This window comes from Chenopodium quinoa, unplaced genomic scaffold (assembly GCF_001683475.1).
Source record: "Chenopodium quinoa cultivar QQ74 unplaced genomic scaffold, ASM168347v1, whole genome shotgun sequence".
NCBI lineage: Eukaryota > Viridiplantae > Streptophyta > Magnoliopsida > Caryophyllales > Amaranthaceae > Chenopodium > Chenopodium quinoa.
Genome location: NW_018743327.1, coordinates 4,377,468 through 4,394,326, shown reverse-complemented (window position 1 = coordinate 4,394,326; position 16,859 = coordinate 4,377,468). Strand labels below are relative to the sequence as shown.

General features: G+C 34.7%; 1 long non-coding RNA gene across 1 annotated transcript; it reads right to left on the bottom strand.

The window, feature by feature from the left end:
* Positions 1–15,093: 15,093 nt before the first annotated feature.
* LOC110737349 lies at positions 15,094–16,648 on the bottom strand. The gene is made up of 2 exons (XR_002514373.1): positions 15,442–16,648; positions 15,094–15,361 (listed from the first exon to the last, which is right to left on the bottom strand). It is a non-coding gene; the product is annotated as an uncharacterized LOC110737349 (long non-coding RNA).
* Positions 16,649–16,859: the final 211 nt, after the last annotated feature.

Genomic DNA, 16,859 nt, shown 5'->3' with positions numbered 1-16,859 from the left:
CAACTTTTCAGAGGCAGTCGTCCCCACCTTAACAGTTCGCTCTGGATGGCTATCCTCTAGAGAAATATCAACATGATCACCAGCCGGATGGGGACGGAGCTCATTTGACAGTTCCCTAGTCACTGATTGCTATTTCTTCTCTTTCTTCATCTCCACTAGCTGATCAGCTTTTCTTTTCTTTCCAGCTGCTGGTAGGGCTGTGTCAGAATCCTTTACATCACTAAGATCTATTGGATCCTTCGGCTGACCGGCTGCAGCAACCGTTGGTTTGACGTCTGAGAGATAACACTCCCTTGATGTCTTCTAGTCCTCGTTTATTAGGGAGCCAACAGAGCCATCATCCTTTTCATATTTCAACAACATGAGAGTTGGGACGTCCTTGCACTCGTTAAGAGTGGGTCGGGCCAGAATGATGTTATAGGCGGTCAACTCTTCAACCAACAAAAATTGGATGATCATATGTCCCCCTTTACCCTTCTTCCCCAGTTGGATGGGTAAGTCAATTAGTCCGACTTGGTGCACGACCCCTCCCCCAAAGCCAACAAGGGGATGGGAGACGTTGCGCAGGCTGTCTAGCTTGTATTTCAGCTTGGACAAACACTTGTAGCTGATGAGGTCAGAGGAGCTACTAGTGTGTATAAGGTTCCGACCAACCAGCTGGTTGGCGACCTTACATTCAATGACGACCGGGTTTTCATGCGATCGGTGGACTTTGCCCCGATCCTTCTCAGTGATGAGGACGTATGGGAAAGTACCATTGGTGGACGCCTATCCATCATCAACTGAGTGGATCATCTTCTTCAGATGATCCTTGGCACCCTGGATGGTCGGGCCACCACTGGCGAATCCTCCTACTATGGTGTAGACTGGATCCTTGTCGGTGTCTAAACTACTACTAGGATGGAGAGTCTTAGACGACTGTCCTAGATTCGTCTTGTTAGTCTCTTTGGACTTTAAGACATAGGACTTCAGCCGGCTGAGCAGACCTACTCTCTTTTTGCTTATTAGACTTCTTGGAGTCTAACTGACTGTTGGACGAGCAGAGGTTGATAGCTTAAATAAAGCTCTCCACCTCTATCAACACCTCTTGGAGGATGAAGACCCTCTTTCGGACGAGGTCAAACTTAAAGGTTGACCCATCCTTCAGACCCTTGAAGAAATCTGTATAGGCTACCCCGTCAGACAGCCTTTAAATCTGGATTCTCGTCAAATTGAACCGTCTGACGTAAGAGCGAAGTCCTTCTCTCTCTCCCTGTCGTATGGTGCTCAAGTCGAGACTTGTTTTCTTGGCAGGGATGTTAATTGAGAAGTTGGCAGGCAAGCCTCCAGAAGCTATCAATGCACCCGGCTGGTAAGTTTCCGAACCATTGCTGGGCTATGCCCTTCAAGGTAGCCGAGAAACATCGACATCACATAGAATCCTCCAACCCCTTCATGTGCATGAGATTGAAGTAGGCCATGGTGGTCCTCAAGGTTAGAGGTACCATCGTAGGCACCAAACAACACATTCTTAACCTTGGTTGGCTATGCCACCTCGGTTATCTCCTTGGTGAACGCAAAAGTTTGTTCACCAAGTTTGAGCAGATGGAGCTGCCAGTCCAAGGGTTTGACATTATATGCCGCCTGTCCCCCAAAGAGGACCGGCTGCATGAAATGAGGGGTGTACTGCCCGTATGGCATCCGAAGCACATACAGAGAATTCCTAATCATCTGAGAGCCGGTATGGATGGACTTGTCGCCTGTACGGCTCTCATGCAAGGACTGGGAATTCCTTGAGAATGTATTTTTGAAGCTATCTAGAAAGCTCGATGTAGAAGCTGACTCAGACAGTTGCTGGCTTCGGTTGTGCTCGATGACATGTCGAGCATCGGTAGAGGTTTTCTTGCTGCCATCCGGCAGAACAGCTCTAACGACCTTCCTTTTGCCCGTCTAGGGCAAAAGGATCTTAGTCCAGTCAATGGTAGGCGTAGTATTCTCCTTTGGATGTGGAGTAGGCTGCCTGTCTCTGACTGACTTCTTCCTCTTAGCTTGAGAAGTATTCTTGGCCGACTGACCCTTGTTAGAGCCAACCGTTCTCTTGTTAATCAGGTCCTTGATTTCACCCTTGAAACTTGTCATGAATTTCACGAGTTCGTCTCTGGTTACTGGAGCTTGACCTCCTACCGCCTTGGTATTACCAAGCAGTGGTTCAACATACTTGCTGGGACCAACTTCACTGTTTACTCGTTCCAGCTTGTCCCTGGAACGGATGTGTTAGCAATGAGTGACCAGTCAGTGGTCATATACGTTTTGACGTCCACATCGTGGTCGTCTTCATGGCTTGTAAAGACCTCCCCATCAACCGTAGGACATCAGGGGTCTGGCGGTGGTACAGACTCTTGAACCATCTTTGAGGTACTCTCCCACAAAAGGCGCCAAACGTTTTGGGTGTTTTTGTCCCTCGGGAGAGTTACAGCTCGAAGACTGGTCCGGTGGCGCCTATACTTGCAAAATAACGGAGACTCCGGGTGGTTTGAGCTCTTCCTTCGATGATCAAGTTAGAACGTGTAGAAGAATGCGGAAAAAGTGTGGAAAGTAAAGTGAGATCTTCTCGGATTCCGAGATCAGGTGCTTTCTCTAATGTGAGAGAATGTAGGGTAGTGTAATAAATGACTGTGACCCTAAATTGGGGGATATCTCCCTATTTATAGGGTCATGGGAATACATGCCCTTTAGGTCATTCTAACCTAATGGGCTGCGCTGTTTTGTGGCATTCTCGGGAATTGGGCCTGAAGGCCGCAATTCAGCTGATATCTGAGGCTGACACACTGTCAGCTACTGAGTGGCCAATGTATGACAGTCTAGGCTTGACATGTGTCCCTCTCTAATTGGGCCACGTGTCTAGGGTATTTTTACCCTAAATAATAAAAGTTAGTAAAAAATAATTATGTCTTAACCAATAAAAATAATTTAAATTCAGTAAAAGTAATATAAGTTAGATAAAAAAAAACAGTTTTATGTCAATATATAATAAAAATAGATATATATTTACAAAAGAAAGTACAAAAAGTAAACTATTATATAAATAAGTGATATGATATCGTATGTCTAAATATTCTACATTATTTAAAGAGATTATATGATCATATTTAACATTCAAGACATTAAAAATTTTATCAATAATTCAGGCATCACCCTAGCACAAAAATAGTATATATATATCATATCACTAATACATAAAGTCGGTCTCCTAGCCAGGTCCGAGGCAGCGACACTTGACATTGCAGTTTTTCGCCAAGTGTCACGCCATGTAGGTGAAAAATATGTATTATTGTGACACATATGATGCTAAGTAAACGATTTAGGATAGATTATTTAAGGTAAAATTGTTGTATATAGTTTAATTATCGATAAAATTCTAATATTTATATATACAAAATTAATCATAACTTTTTATAAATATCCTATAACCCTGTTATATTCCATCATCAAATTCGTTTTAAAAAGTTCTTTAAAATAAGATTCATTTATAATATATTTAATTTATTTTTAAAAATAATAGAGGATTTGTAAAAAAAAAAAAAAATTAAGTTCAAAAGTACACTATTATCTTATTAAATAAGTGATTTGACATTATATGTCTAAATATCCTAAATTATCAAAAGGTTTTAGGATTGCATTTAACATTCAAGTAAAAAAGTTAATACTAAAATTTTATCAACAATTTGGGCATCGCCTAGGCACAATACTAGTATATATATAAAGGGGAATTTTTCCCGGGTTTTTAGAGATTCATGTAGGATTTAAATTTCCTGATGTGTCATGTATGATTATAAACAATAGTTAGTAAATAAGAGATTTATAATTTCTTTTAGAAATAAATAATTTAAATTCCACATAAGCAAAAATGGCAAATGAAATTTTAAATTTTAAATTAATTAAATATACAATATTATGTATAAAAAATATTTGTTTTAATAAGATATAAACAACCGTGCATCGCAAAAGCTCCTTCATCTAGTCACTAATATATAAAGTCGGATCTCGCAGCCATGCCACAAGACAACGACAGTTGACAATCTATTTTTTTGTAAACTGTCACGCCACGTAGGCGACAAATAGGTATTATTGTGGTACATTTTATGCTAAGTAAACGGTTTTTGGATAAATTTTTAATATAAAAAATGTTGTATAGAATTTAATCATCATTTTACTTCTAATGTTTCATTTATACAAAATTAATCATAAATTTTAATAAAGATCCTATAACTCGGTTTTATTTCCATCGTAAAATCCGTTTTTAAAAGTTTGTTAAAATAAGATTCATTTATAATATATTAAATTTATTTTTAAAAAAAATAAAGGATCAGTAAAATACGTTATAATCACGTAAAAATAATTTAGTTTGGTATAAATACTTTCATACAGTAATAATTAATTTAAATTCAATAAAAATAATTTTAAGTTAATAATAATATAGATATTTATTTACATACAAAACTACAAAAAGTACACTATTAATTAAATAAGCGATATGATATCGTATGTCTAATATTCTGCATTATCAAAAGGGATTATATAACTGTATTTGACATTCAAGCCAAAAAGTTTATCCTATATTTTATCAACAATTCGGGCATCGATCTAGCATAAAAATAGTATATATATAAAAGAACATGTATGATACTGAGTTCTCATAATAATTTTCTTCCTAAAATTAATTTCTCCTAAAAATAATTCAAGATTTCATTTTGATAAATAAAAATTTAACATTAAAAATTTCGTTTATAGAATTTCAGTTTTCAAATTATTTTGTTTCGGTCGTATTTTTTCACCATATTTTTTTATTTTTTTTATTAATTATAATATTCATCTTAATAATGGTCATTTGTATTTCTTAAGATATTCTTTATATGATTTAATAACTTTTTTTTACCTGAAAACTAATGTACTTTATATTTGTTTATAATATACAAAATATTATTAACACTATATAATGTCCATATATTCATCATTATTTTATTATATATATCATATACTGATCTATATTAGATCTCTTAATAATTAATTTTAAATGTCCATATTCTTTGATTGTAGTAGTATTGTACTTTTATTGTCACATAATGTTCATTACATGTTGCGAAATATCTTTCAAATTTTGTCTTATGATAAAGCAAGGTAGATATATACAGAGGCGGACCTAGGAAAACATACGAGGTAGCACATGCTACCCTTGGAAAAAAAAGAATTGGCCGAAAAAACTTCAACCCGCATAAATTGTGTACAAGATTTACTCTTCACATATGATTCATGTTGTAATCGTTGTTCTAGTGGCGTAAGACTACTCTCCTCTCAGGCCCCGTTCTTTAAAGTTGCTCTGTTCTAATCTGCTGAGCGCTACTCTGCTGAGCCATGCTCTGCTAAAATCTGCTCTGCTTTGCTCAAATCTGCTCTGCTCTGCTTTCAACTAATATTTAATAATAACAATAATAATAATAATTAATATTGTATCTGACTACAAAATAAAATAATTAATATTATATTGATAATAATAATTGATGTGTTTAAAATTATTATTATTATTAATTATTATTATTATTGTTATTGTTGTTGTTTTTGTTGTTAGTAAAATTATTATTATTATAAAATATTGTATACCTACAAATTTCTTAAAGAAACCTATAAGTATTAAAACTATAAGATAGTAGTCATAGTACAAGGTAATCCCACTTCATAAATGAATTTATTTTATAAGAAAGTATTAAAATGTTGATCCTTAAAAAATAAAATACATATTTGACTTGTTTTTTTTTTTTTAATTTTTTTTTTATCATAGCTTTATCTATGTAGAAAAAAAGAGATTTGACTTGTTTTTGTTATAGGGAATATTACAATTTTTTTGGTAATGTAAAATGGTTGACTAAACTAAATTGAAAATTATCATTTTATATTTCAATATTCCGAACTACTATGGGTAGTACCTCTATTTTCCTATATAAAACAACATCTTAGTGTCATAATTTGCACACTCTAAATAAATCAGTCTCCTAAAATATTTTTCTCTTCATCTTTTCAATTGGTTGTTTGTCTATAACATCCATCATAGTTAAATACTTTAACACTCTATGTCGTTAATTTTATCATGTATCCATTATATTTTGATAATGTAGGAAAATATCCATTTATTTGATTTCATGAATATTACATTTGACCTAATGCAAGTAATATCGATGAAAATTTACATTACAAGTAATATTTTACAATCAGTTCATGTATGTCATGAGAATCCTTTTGATTATAATCCTGATGCCAATTCAACATTAATGTCTATAACTTATGCATAAAATTAATGATTCCAAATTGCTCTTTATCACAGTGTAATGGCTTGTAGGGCAGCATGGTCGGAAGAATAATGTACGAAGATATTGTTGGACATATGCTTTGAGATGAAATAATTTGGATTTTTAAAGCTTAATTGGGATAGAATAGTGAGTATTTTGAACATAAAAAGTGGAAAGCAATTCAATATCAAACAAGTAACAAATCATTGGAATGATTTGAGGAATAAATTCAAAATTTGGACTTAGATGGAACTCAATTGGGCTGACCTTTCATTTGATTCTATTATCGGTTGTCCTCTAGTTGAACAAGATGACAAGTGGACACTTTTTGTGAAGGTATGACATATTTTAAACAAGTTTCTTGCATTATTATTGGTACATTATTGTTGAAAACTTTATTTAATTTATTTAATCTAAATTAAATCTTGTTTTGCAAAAACATAAAGATATATCTGGAATAGTCCTCAAGAGACCATTACCTCATGTGGAGAAGATGCGAGCATTTTTTTCTTAAGAGACAAATACCTAATTTAAAGGCAACAATGGAAAATCTCTCGGTATTTTGTGAAATAGTTACCTAATTAAAAGGCGACATTTGATGATCTAACCTTAAGAGGTTCTTAAATAATAATATCGGATTTAATTTCATCGTTTGTTTGAACTGGCAACATTTATGATAAAGTATTATTGTTTTGATCTGAAGAGGTATTTCTAGGAAAACACAAAGTGATGAAGTATGTTGTTTTAGGAATTGACAATACTATTTTTTATTCACTTAAATAATATAGTGTTAGGAAATGACAATATAACTCTATCCTAGGAAATGATACTATCCAAAAAGTTGTCAACCATGCAATATTTTCTTAGCAAAAGCATAAACGTGGTTGGAAAATACAAGTACACTAACATATTTTCTAAATTAAATATACTTGATGGTTCTAGTAAATGAATCAATGACAAGTTTTTAGGAAAGGAATTGACTTTATACTTGGAATTGATAACTGGAAATTAATGACACATTGATCAAACCCCTATTAGTCTTAGGAAAAGATTACTGACATGTATTTGCATGGTGCATCATTGGCAGCTTTTTCTTTGTACATCAAGTATTAGGTTTTTTTTTTAAAAAAAAAAAATTACATACTCTGCATGGTTGACCGACAAAAAATTGAATGGGAGTATTGGTACTACGTTTTTTTTTTTTTTTTTTTTGGTATGTATGTAATTCTTCGTATTGTAATATGTCTCACACCACATCAATCTCTCCAAAAAATTTCCTTCTGTTGCTTATTTTAGTAGCTTGGTCGTATACAGTCTCATCGATATGTACATACCTTAACTCTTTGTTATTATTTTTGTTATAATTCATGATTAGCTGATGTGTTTGGAAATATCATTTTATTCGATTTCATGAAGATAATATATAAAATCTTCTAAAATAACCTTTTATCATCAATAAAATATTATTGTATAAACTATTAATCATGTAATTTTTTTTAAGAACAACATGTATATATTTGATCTACTAGGTGTTTATGCTAAATTTCGTCAAGTAGGATTTGATGTGGGATACGGGTTACAGATCAACTAAATTAAAATAAGGAACATTGGATGTAAGAAGTAAATGACAGAAAAATAAAGAGAGAGGGGAGACATGATATGATGACGCGGAAAACCTCAATGAAGGTGGGTAAAAACCATGGGTGGCAATGAGATTACCAATCCACTATAATACGGGCATAAAACAAATATCTACAATTACAAGGTGTACTTGATATATCATATATATACAAAATAATGTAGATGAATAAACATAGACGTAATCCTGGGCACCGTGCCGTGCCGGGCCGCCGCGAGCCGTGCCTGGCGGGCCGCGGGCTGGTTCGTGCCGTGCCGGTCGTGCCGGCGGGCCCAGGATTTCGTGCCGTGCCGTGCCGGCCATTTTCACAGGCCAGCCCACGGCACGGCACGACCCTCGTGCCTGGCGGGCTCGTGCCGTGCCGGCCACGTGCCGGGCTGCGGGCTGGCCCGCGCGGGCTGGTGCAGTTTCCAATTTTTTTTTTTTTTTTTTTTTTTTTTTTTTTTTTTTTAATGACAACATTATTAATTAATAAGTTTATAATGTATATAAGTTATAAAATTATAATTATAAGTTTTATAAGGTAACTTATAAGTTTATAACTTATAAGTTATTAAGTTATGAATTTTATAATTATAAGTTGAATATTTATGTTTTATAATTTGTATATTCAATATTTATATTTATATATTTACTTTATACTATTACTTTAAAATTTAATGTTTATGATTTATTAGTAATTGGTATAATTTTATTTTTTTTTAATATGAATTTACAAATTGTAACAAAACGGGGAAAAAAAGGCAAATTGGACTTTGGATGTGAATAATGCGTACTTTATATTATTATTACTTGAGTTGAGAAAATTGTACAATGATAACAATGATAAAAATCATACAATGATGGTATTAAACAAAAATTGGAAAATGATAAAATTGATATTTTTAAAATCGTACAATATACAATAATTGTCTATTCTTCTTCTCCTTCTTCTTGCTCGTCTTCGTCTTCGTCTTCGTCTTCGTCTTCGTCTTCGCCTTCGCCTTCAAGGTCATCGGCTAGTTGCATAGATTGGGAACTAGCCGAACCCGAACCGGAAGCGGAGGTTCCTTCTTCGTTGTCGTTGTGGTCGTAAGAACGGTCTTGTGAGCGATTTTCCGCATCCAACCAATCTTTGAAACACACGCACATTTCTAGTGTTTCGGGTTTTAGACTTGTTCTTCTATCGTCTAAAACCCTTCCGGATGCGCTGAAAGCTCGTTCGGAGGCGACGGAGGAAACTTGGATAGCAAGAATGTCTCGTGCCATTGCCGCCAAAGTTGGATGCTTCGAGCTTTGTTGTTTCCACCATGCAAGGAGGTCGAGGCTGTTTATCTCATCGTCGTCCATGCCTTTGGTGAAGTCGTAACTCAGGTACATCTGCAACTCCAAGACGTCGCTTTGCGTTCTCCTGATTGATGAATCACCTGAAAACCTTGAAATCAAGTTAGTAGCTTGTGAAAATAAATGTTTGGCCTTCTTACTTACGTTTTTAGATGGTTGGGAAGGCCCTGAGCGAGGAACGGTGCCATATTTGGCTTCATAGACTCTATATAAAGCAAAAAACTGATCCTTCACATTAGTCTTATAGTTTTCTACATCATCGTCAAGAAACATGCATTGAAAGTAAATGTCAACTAACATAAATGTGTTTTCATACTTTTGCCTAGGATCTAATATGGAAGCAAAAATATAAATCAAAGGAATCTCACTATAATATTTACGCCACTTTTTTTCCATTGCTGGAAGATACTGATCATAATCACTTTGATCGCGATGATCAGCGAAAAGTTGGGCGAGTAAGCATGCATTAGAAAGAAAGTTTTGAGCACAAGGATTGTAAACAGTAGAAAAACAATACGTCATGTTATATAATAACTGTAAAAATTGCATATATCTTTCACAGTTATTCCAATCATCATCATACAAAGCATTTTGTGGAAATTTTTGGTTGTAAAATAATGTTAACGGGCCCTTGTACTCAATTGCCTTTGTTAACATGTCATAGGTGGAATTCCACCTAGTTGGGCAATCGGTTCTAATTTTTATTACCCTTATCTTTTGTTGTTTTAGAAAACTCTTCCATTCTTGGTATCTCATGTTAGAGCTATTAATAGACATAATAGCATCTCTGATTTTGCTGTAGTATGGGCCAATTGCCCGAACTCCATCCTGTACACATAAGTTAAGTACATGGCAAACACATCTAGTATGAAGAGCTTCACCGTCTAATAGTACATCGGTTAAGTTTTGTTTGATAAGATTAGCTGTGTATGTCATAGAGGTTGCACTATCAAAAGTCATAGACATCATTTTATCTCGAAGGTTGTATTCGTCTATTGCTTGCATTAAATGGTGAGCAATGTTAATGCCGGTGTGTGGGTATTCCAGCATTTTGAAATGTATTATTCTTTTTTGTAACATCCATTGATCATCTACCCAATGGCAAGTCACACATAAATAGTGATATTTATAACCACTATCCCAAGAATCGGCTGTTAAAGATACTCTACAGTTAAGGTTACTCAATTCGGCTTGTAACCGGACTTTGTACTCTAGGAAATTTTTCATTGCTGCGGAACGAACGGTTTTCCTAGAGATTCTTTTATGTTGGGGTTGTAGTGCTTTGTTAATGTAGGTGTTGAATGCGTCACTTTCCGAGAAAAGAAAAGGTTGTTCAGCGTGTACTATCATTTTTCCTAGTTCATCCCTATCCCTCTCATAGTTGTATGTAAAGCCGTATGGATGGAATTGGGAAATTTTGGGCTGGGTTGGATCACTAGCTGGTTTTGCACAAGCTTTCATGTGTCTAGATAAGTGTCCCGTCCCGTTTTTGGTAACTGCCGTGAATACACTATTACATGTTTTACATTTTGCCCATTGTTCACCATCTTTACTTAGGACAAAATAACGCCATACCTCACTCCTTCGGTTTTTCAAAAGTAGCATCTCAGTTTCGGTTAACCATTCATGATGTGTGTATTGGTTAGTAGGGGGACTAGTGGGAGTGGCAGTAGAAGGGGTAGTAGAACCGGAGGGAATTCGGGTACTTTCTTGGCTACCTTGGCTAGAACAATAGTTTTGTTGATTACCGATATAATTAGGTGGAAATTGGTATGGTGGTTGTGGAAATTGGTTTAGTGGTGGTGCTGGAAATCCTGACGTATTATATGGCTCATAGCCCGGGGGGAAGTAAATGGGGTCATTGGTTTGACTCGTAATTTGGGGGCTCGTTGTATTTGGTGGTTCCCTAGAACTACTACTACGGATAAGTCGGCCTTTCCCCCTAGACCTAGATGATGGGTTGTTCGATGCCATAATTAACAATTAATTTTTTAATAAAAAGTGGTTAACTATAATAATAATAATTAATAACAACAATTTTAACAATAAAAATATCAATAATAATAATTAATAACAACAACTATAACAATAACAATAACAACAAAAATAAATAATAACAACAATTGTAACAATAATAATAATTAATAACAACAATTATAACAACAACAATAACAATTAACAACAATAATAATTAAACAAGATTATTCTAATAATAACAATAAAACAATAATAAATTTAAGATTAGTTTAGATCTTACAACCGTGCTTCAACGCTCCACTAATTACGATTACGAACTTTTTAATTTTTTCCGATATTAGGAAAATAATTAGAGAATTTAAGAGAATAATTAGAGAATTTAAGAAAATAAGGATTATTAGAGATTTAGAGAATATAAGAGATAAGAAGAAGAGATTGTGATTTTGTGATTTGGGAATGAAATGGAGGTGAGTATTTATAGAATTTTTGGCAAAAAACTAGCCGTTTAACTAGCCGTTGAACTAGCCGTTGGCCCGCGGGCCGTGCTTGCGGGCCGTGCCTGCGGGCCGTGCCTTCGGGCCGTGCCTGCGGGCCGTGCCTGCGGGCCAGCACGGCGGGCCTTGCTCGTGCTCGTGCCGGGCCGTGCCTGGGAATTCTCCACCGTGTCCGTGGCACGGCCCGTGGCACGGAAGTCGACGTTCGTGCCGTGCCGTGCTTGACTTCGGGCCGTGCCGGGCTGCTCCGAACGGCGGGCCGTGCCGGGCGGCACGCGGGCCAACCCGGCCCGTGCCCAGGTTTACATAAACGGATGTATGGCATTATATGGCAGGGGGATAATTGGAATAGTATTTTTGGAAGCTTGTTCTTTAAGGGTTAAAATATAGTAGTATGGCTAGTGGATTGTATATGTGGAAATAAATAGAGTAGAAACAAGGCTTACGAATTGAAGATAGATCCTTTATAGTGAATTGTCTAGGTGGGTGATTTATTAAGGATTGAATGACATTGATACGAAGGATTCATGGGTGTATATTGTGGTTGGCAGTAGATAATTATGGTGGGAAGACTTGGGCTTAGAAATAGATAATATGTGATTGTATAGAAGTCTAGTATATGTAGGATGCATCTTGCTTTCATGAGAAGAAGGTTCTTCTATTTATACTACCTCCGCTTCGCATTACTCGCAACAAAGGGGTATTATTTGTGAGATATAAAATATTCGTTTGTTGCGAGTAAGATAATAAAACTATAGGTAGTATATAATAGGAATTTGGAGAGTAGTGGGATGATGACCTCCTTGAAAGTAGGAAGTGATTGTTGACATCTTTACTTGGTCTTCGGATGAATGTTGACTTGTTTTAGGGTGTAGATATGTCGTAACAATTTTGATGACTTGTTCTTGTTGGCTTATTATTTCTCCTTGATTTTAGAGACCATTAGTAACTATCTTGACACGGTCTTGTATATCTTGGTCTTGGCTGTCAATGTTGGTCAACGGTCGTACAAAATGACCCATAACACTAGGTTAGGTCGCGTGTCATGCACTGTAATTTTCTATAATAACTTTTTTTATCAAATTAACATTATATTAAATTTTGGACTTTCATATGTTATTATATTCATACCAACTAAATGCTTAAGAATAACAACAACATCAAAAAAAAGCTAGGAAAAAATCACACTAAGAATAATCATGTGTATTTATGACAATCTAGTATCATTGAATTATTCCTATTTAATTATAGACTATTAATTGATTAAAATTCTAATCATAAACTATTCAAAGAAATAACAAAAATATCATTTGTTGTCATGTTGATTTGATAATCGTATTTCATCATTAAAATTTGTAGCTTTTTATAGAATATAAATTTAAAAAATAAATTCAAGAAAAAAAATATGATCTTGATGTATATTATGTCTTTTCAAAAATAATACATAGAAAAAAAAAAAAAAAAAAAAACTCCATACGTCACAAATTATGTTATGAATTTTTTTCTTCTCAAGGTTATAATTGTTATATTTTTTTCTTCTCAAGTTTACCAAATTGTTCTGGTAACGTTTCGGGGGTAATTTTATCCTTAGTGAGTCCAAATTTAGCTCGGAATTTACAAAAAAATAACGAAAATACTTCATTTTGCATGCCGAGAAATATCTCGATTTGTGTGTTATTATTTTTTGTGTTGGAAATTGTTCTGGTAATGTTTCGAGTGTCATTTATGTCCTTAATGAGACCAAATTCAGCTCGGAATTTGCAAAAAGTAACGGTATTTCTCGACAAGCAAAACGAGATATTTTAGTTATTTTTTTTTTTTTTGCAAATTTCGAGCTTAATTTGGAACCGTTAAGGAGAAAAATGACCCCAAAACCTTATCTGGGCAACTTTTGTCAAAAAAACAACACGCAAAACGAGGTATTTCCGTAATAATAATAATAATAATAATAATAATAATAACAACAACAGTAATAGTAATAATAATAATAATAATAATAAAATAAAATAAAAATTCACTGGAATATTGGCCGGAAATTTTTATTTATGGTGCTAAGTGCACCCAAGCTAATACTTCAGGGTGTTTTGGCTATGTCACTTAGTTCAAGATGCTGAGCGCACCCAAGCCATAGTTCAGAATGTTGAGGCCAATTTTGCCTTTATTATATAGTTATTGATTCTACTGCGCATTTCACAAACAAGAAAATAGTCAAAACAATTATGGCCTCAAGCAGCTAGTTTTTTATGGTGAAGGTTAAAGGTGGGATTTTACTCAAATGGGTGGTCGTTTAAAGTATCATGCAGTACTTTAGAATTTTTTTATCAACACGTGTGGAGGGGGAATTACATTGTGAACCATAATTAATTGACCTGAATTATTTGATAACATAAATTAAATTATAGTTTGGTTTATGTTCATTCAATTAAATATTAGGCCTTATTCTAATAGTATTATCTTGTTCTTTTAGGCTCCCTAATTAGGTTTATATTAATGTTTTGATTATTGCCATATATATGGCTTTTTTTTGGATGGTAATGTAACTTGTTATCTAGGCAGCTAACAAGATGGGAAAAATGCATCGAGATAACCGTACCTCAACAAAGTACTTAGAAATTTTAATCCAAGAGAAAGGTACAAGTGGTAATAATAAGTGGAATTGATGAGAACATATCGCTAAACAATTAAGTACATGCATTAATAAGCAAGTTGAATCACGGTAAGTTGAAAATCGGTATGCTGTTCAGCGGACACATTACAAAGATCATCTTAGATTATCTAACATGATTGGGTTAGCGCGACACCCCATAACAAACAAAGTTGATATCAAAAAAGAGAACCAAACTGAAAGATGACACAAGTTCTTGACGGTAAGTACCTTACACTTTTTTCACTACTTTGATGCTATGGATGAACTATAATGTCTTGTAACTTTCCTTTTTCCAAAACTTTCCAATATGTGGTTACGAAATAGCTACAAAGGGGATGGAAAAAGCAAACTTGATGGAACAAATATTTGAAGGAAGCACTGTTATTGGTGTAGGCGGATGCTTTTCACCAGCAATGGCAAGGGGTACATCGTACTTGTCAAAGAATGTAGGTGCTCTTTCTATAAATGATGACAGCGAAGAATTTGAAGATGATGCTGAAGAGGGAGAAGATGAAGACGAAACAAGAGAAGGTTTAGGAGATAACAAGAACATTGGTAATGATTATGTTGGTATCGATGTCAATTTTTCAAGCGCTGCCCAAAGCAATGTTACACATACTCGTCTCTAAGTGTCGTATCTGACACCTTAGTCCTAAATTTTGGTTGACACATCGACACGGTCAAAGGTGTGTCTTGACTAAAAAAAATATTAAAAACTACTTAAGTGCTTAACGATAAGATCAGATTGTTTGGGAAAAAAAAACATCACAAAATAACATTCTTTGATTTGGTTCTTCAACAGGTAGCTTAATAGAAATTACAAAATTCTAACATTCTCTTATCTTCATTAAATCATTCATCTTCTCCTCCAATACCATAATAGCTCTATCCAACTCTGGTTCGCTGATTGATAGGTCAGCTATCTCACAAATATCCGCATCCACATCAAAATTATCTCCACCTAATCAAAGATGAAATGATAAGAATAATAAGATTAATAATCTAAAAAGATATAAAATAATTAGCATTTATATATTTTACCAAGGTCCCAGTGACGACTTTGGCCAGATTTGTAACTATCCTCCTTCCTTGATTGTTGACGAAGGATATTATGGCAATAGACTAAATCCCTTGCCCTTTCAGATTTCAATCTATTTCTCTTTAGTGTGTGGATGTTGCTGTAGTGGCTCCAGTTTCGTTCACAACAAGAAGATGATATAGGTTGTGACAATAGCTAAAGGGCAAGAGATTGCAAATGAGGTATGGAAGAACCATAATTTGTCCGCCATATAATTAATTCTTCTTCATCTCGGGCTGAAACTACATGGGCTTTATTGAAAGGATACACTTCACTTGAAAATGCCCCATATTCTAATCTTACATGCTTGAAGTCATCTGGATTAGGAAAAAGGCGTCGAAAACATTCATTCCTATGATTAGAAACTTCTACATCTTCATTTTGAGCAACCCTTGGAAACCCGGCTATATTTCCCTTTAACCAATTTGTGTTGTAATACCTTGGAATTATAGAGTGGGAAAGGCAATGTAAAGGAGTGTTTCTCTTATTCTATCGACTCACTAATACCCCCTGGATAGCATCGAAAAAAGCAGAAGTTCCAGATTGAATATCTTTCCTTTCATGTTCAAACACAAGAATCTTAACTTTTTCAATCATTGAATCCCACATGTCATAAACCAGGTGTAAGACAGGGGCATCTTTATCTCCATTTCTAATATTGATAAATAAGTTGAGCAAATTTCAGAAAATATTGGCGGACCTAGAAATTTGACAATGGGGGATAATTTCGATAATTCAACTAACATCAACCTATTTAAAAAAAACGGGTACACAATACAAGTAATTTGGGTTTGGTTGGGAAATAGGAATAAGGGAGTAGTCGAGTGGTATGGTTGAAATAAAACACCCCCCCAAAAAAAGGAGTGATGTTACAAGGGGGATTCGAATGTCATATTATCTTGTGATGTTAATTTCTTAGCAAATATTTGCCGAAGATGCTCGCTGCAGTCCGTGACTCGTGATCGCGTGGTTGGTGGTTCGTGCCTCGTTTTGGGAAATAGGAATAAGGGAGTAGTCGAGTGGTTTGGTTAAAAATAAAGGAATTTTTTATTTTTACCACCTCTAAAAAAAAAACTTAATTGCTTATACCACCTCCATAAAAAAGTTTTATTTTATCACCACATAAAAAAAATGAAAATTGGCTTTTACCACCAATCACCGCCAACTAACGGATTCTGTCCATAAATTCGTTAGGGGGCCAATCATGTTCACGTGTCACCATATTATTGGGTAATAAAATAAATAAATTAACAAATAAAAAAACAAAACCCAATAATATGGTGACACGTGGACATGGTACGCCCCTAACTGATTTATGGACGAAATCCGTTAGTTGGAGGTTATTGGTGGTAAAAGCTAAGTTTTTTTTTTTTATTTTTTT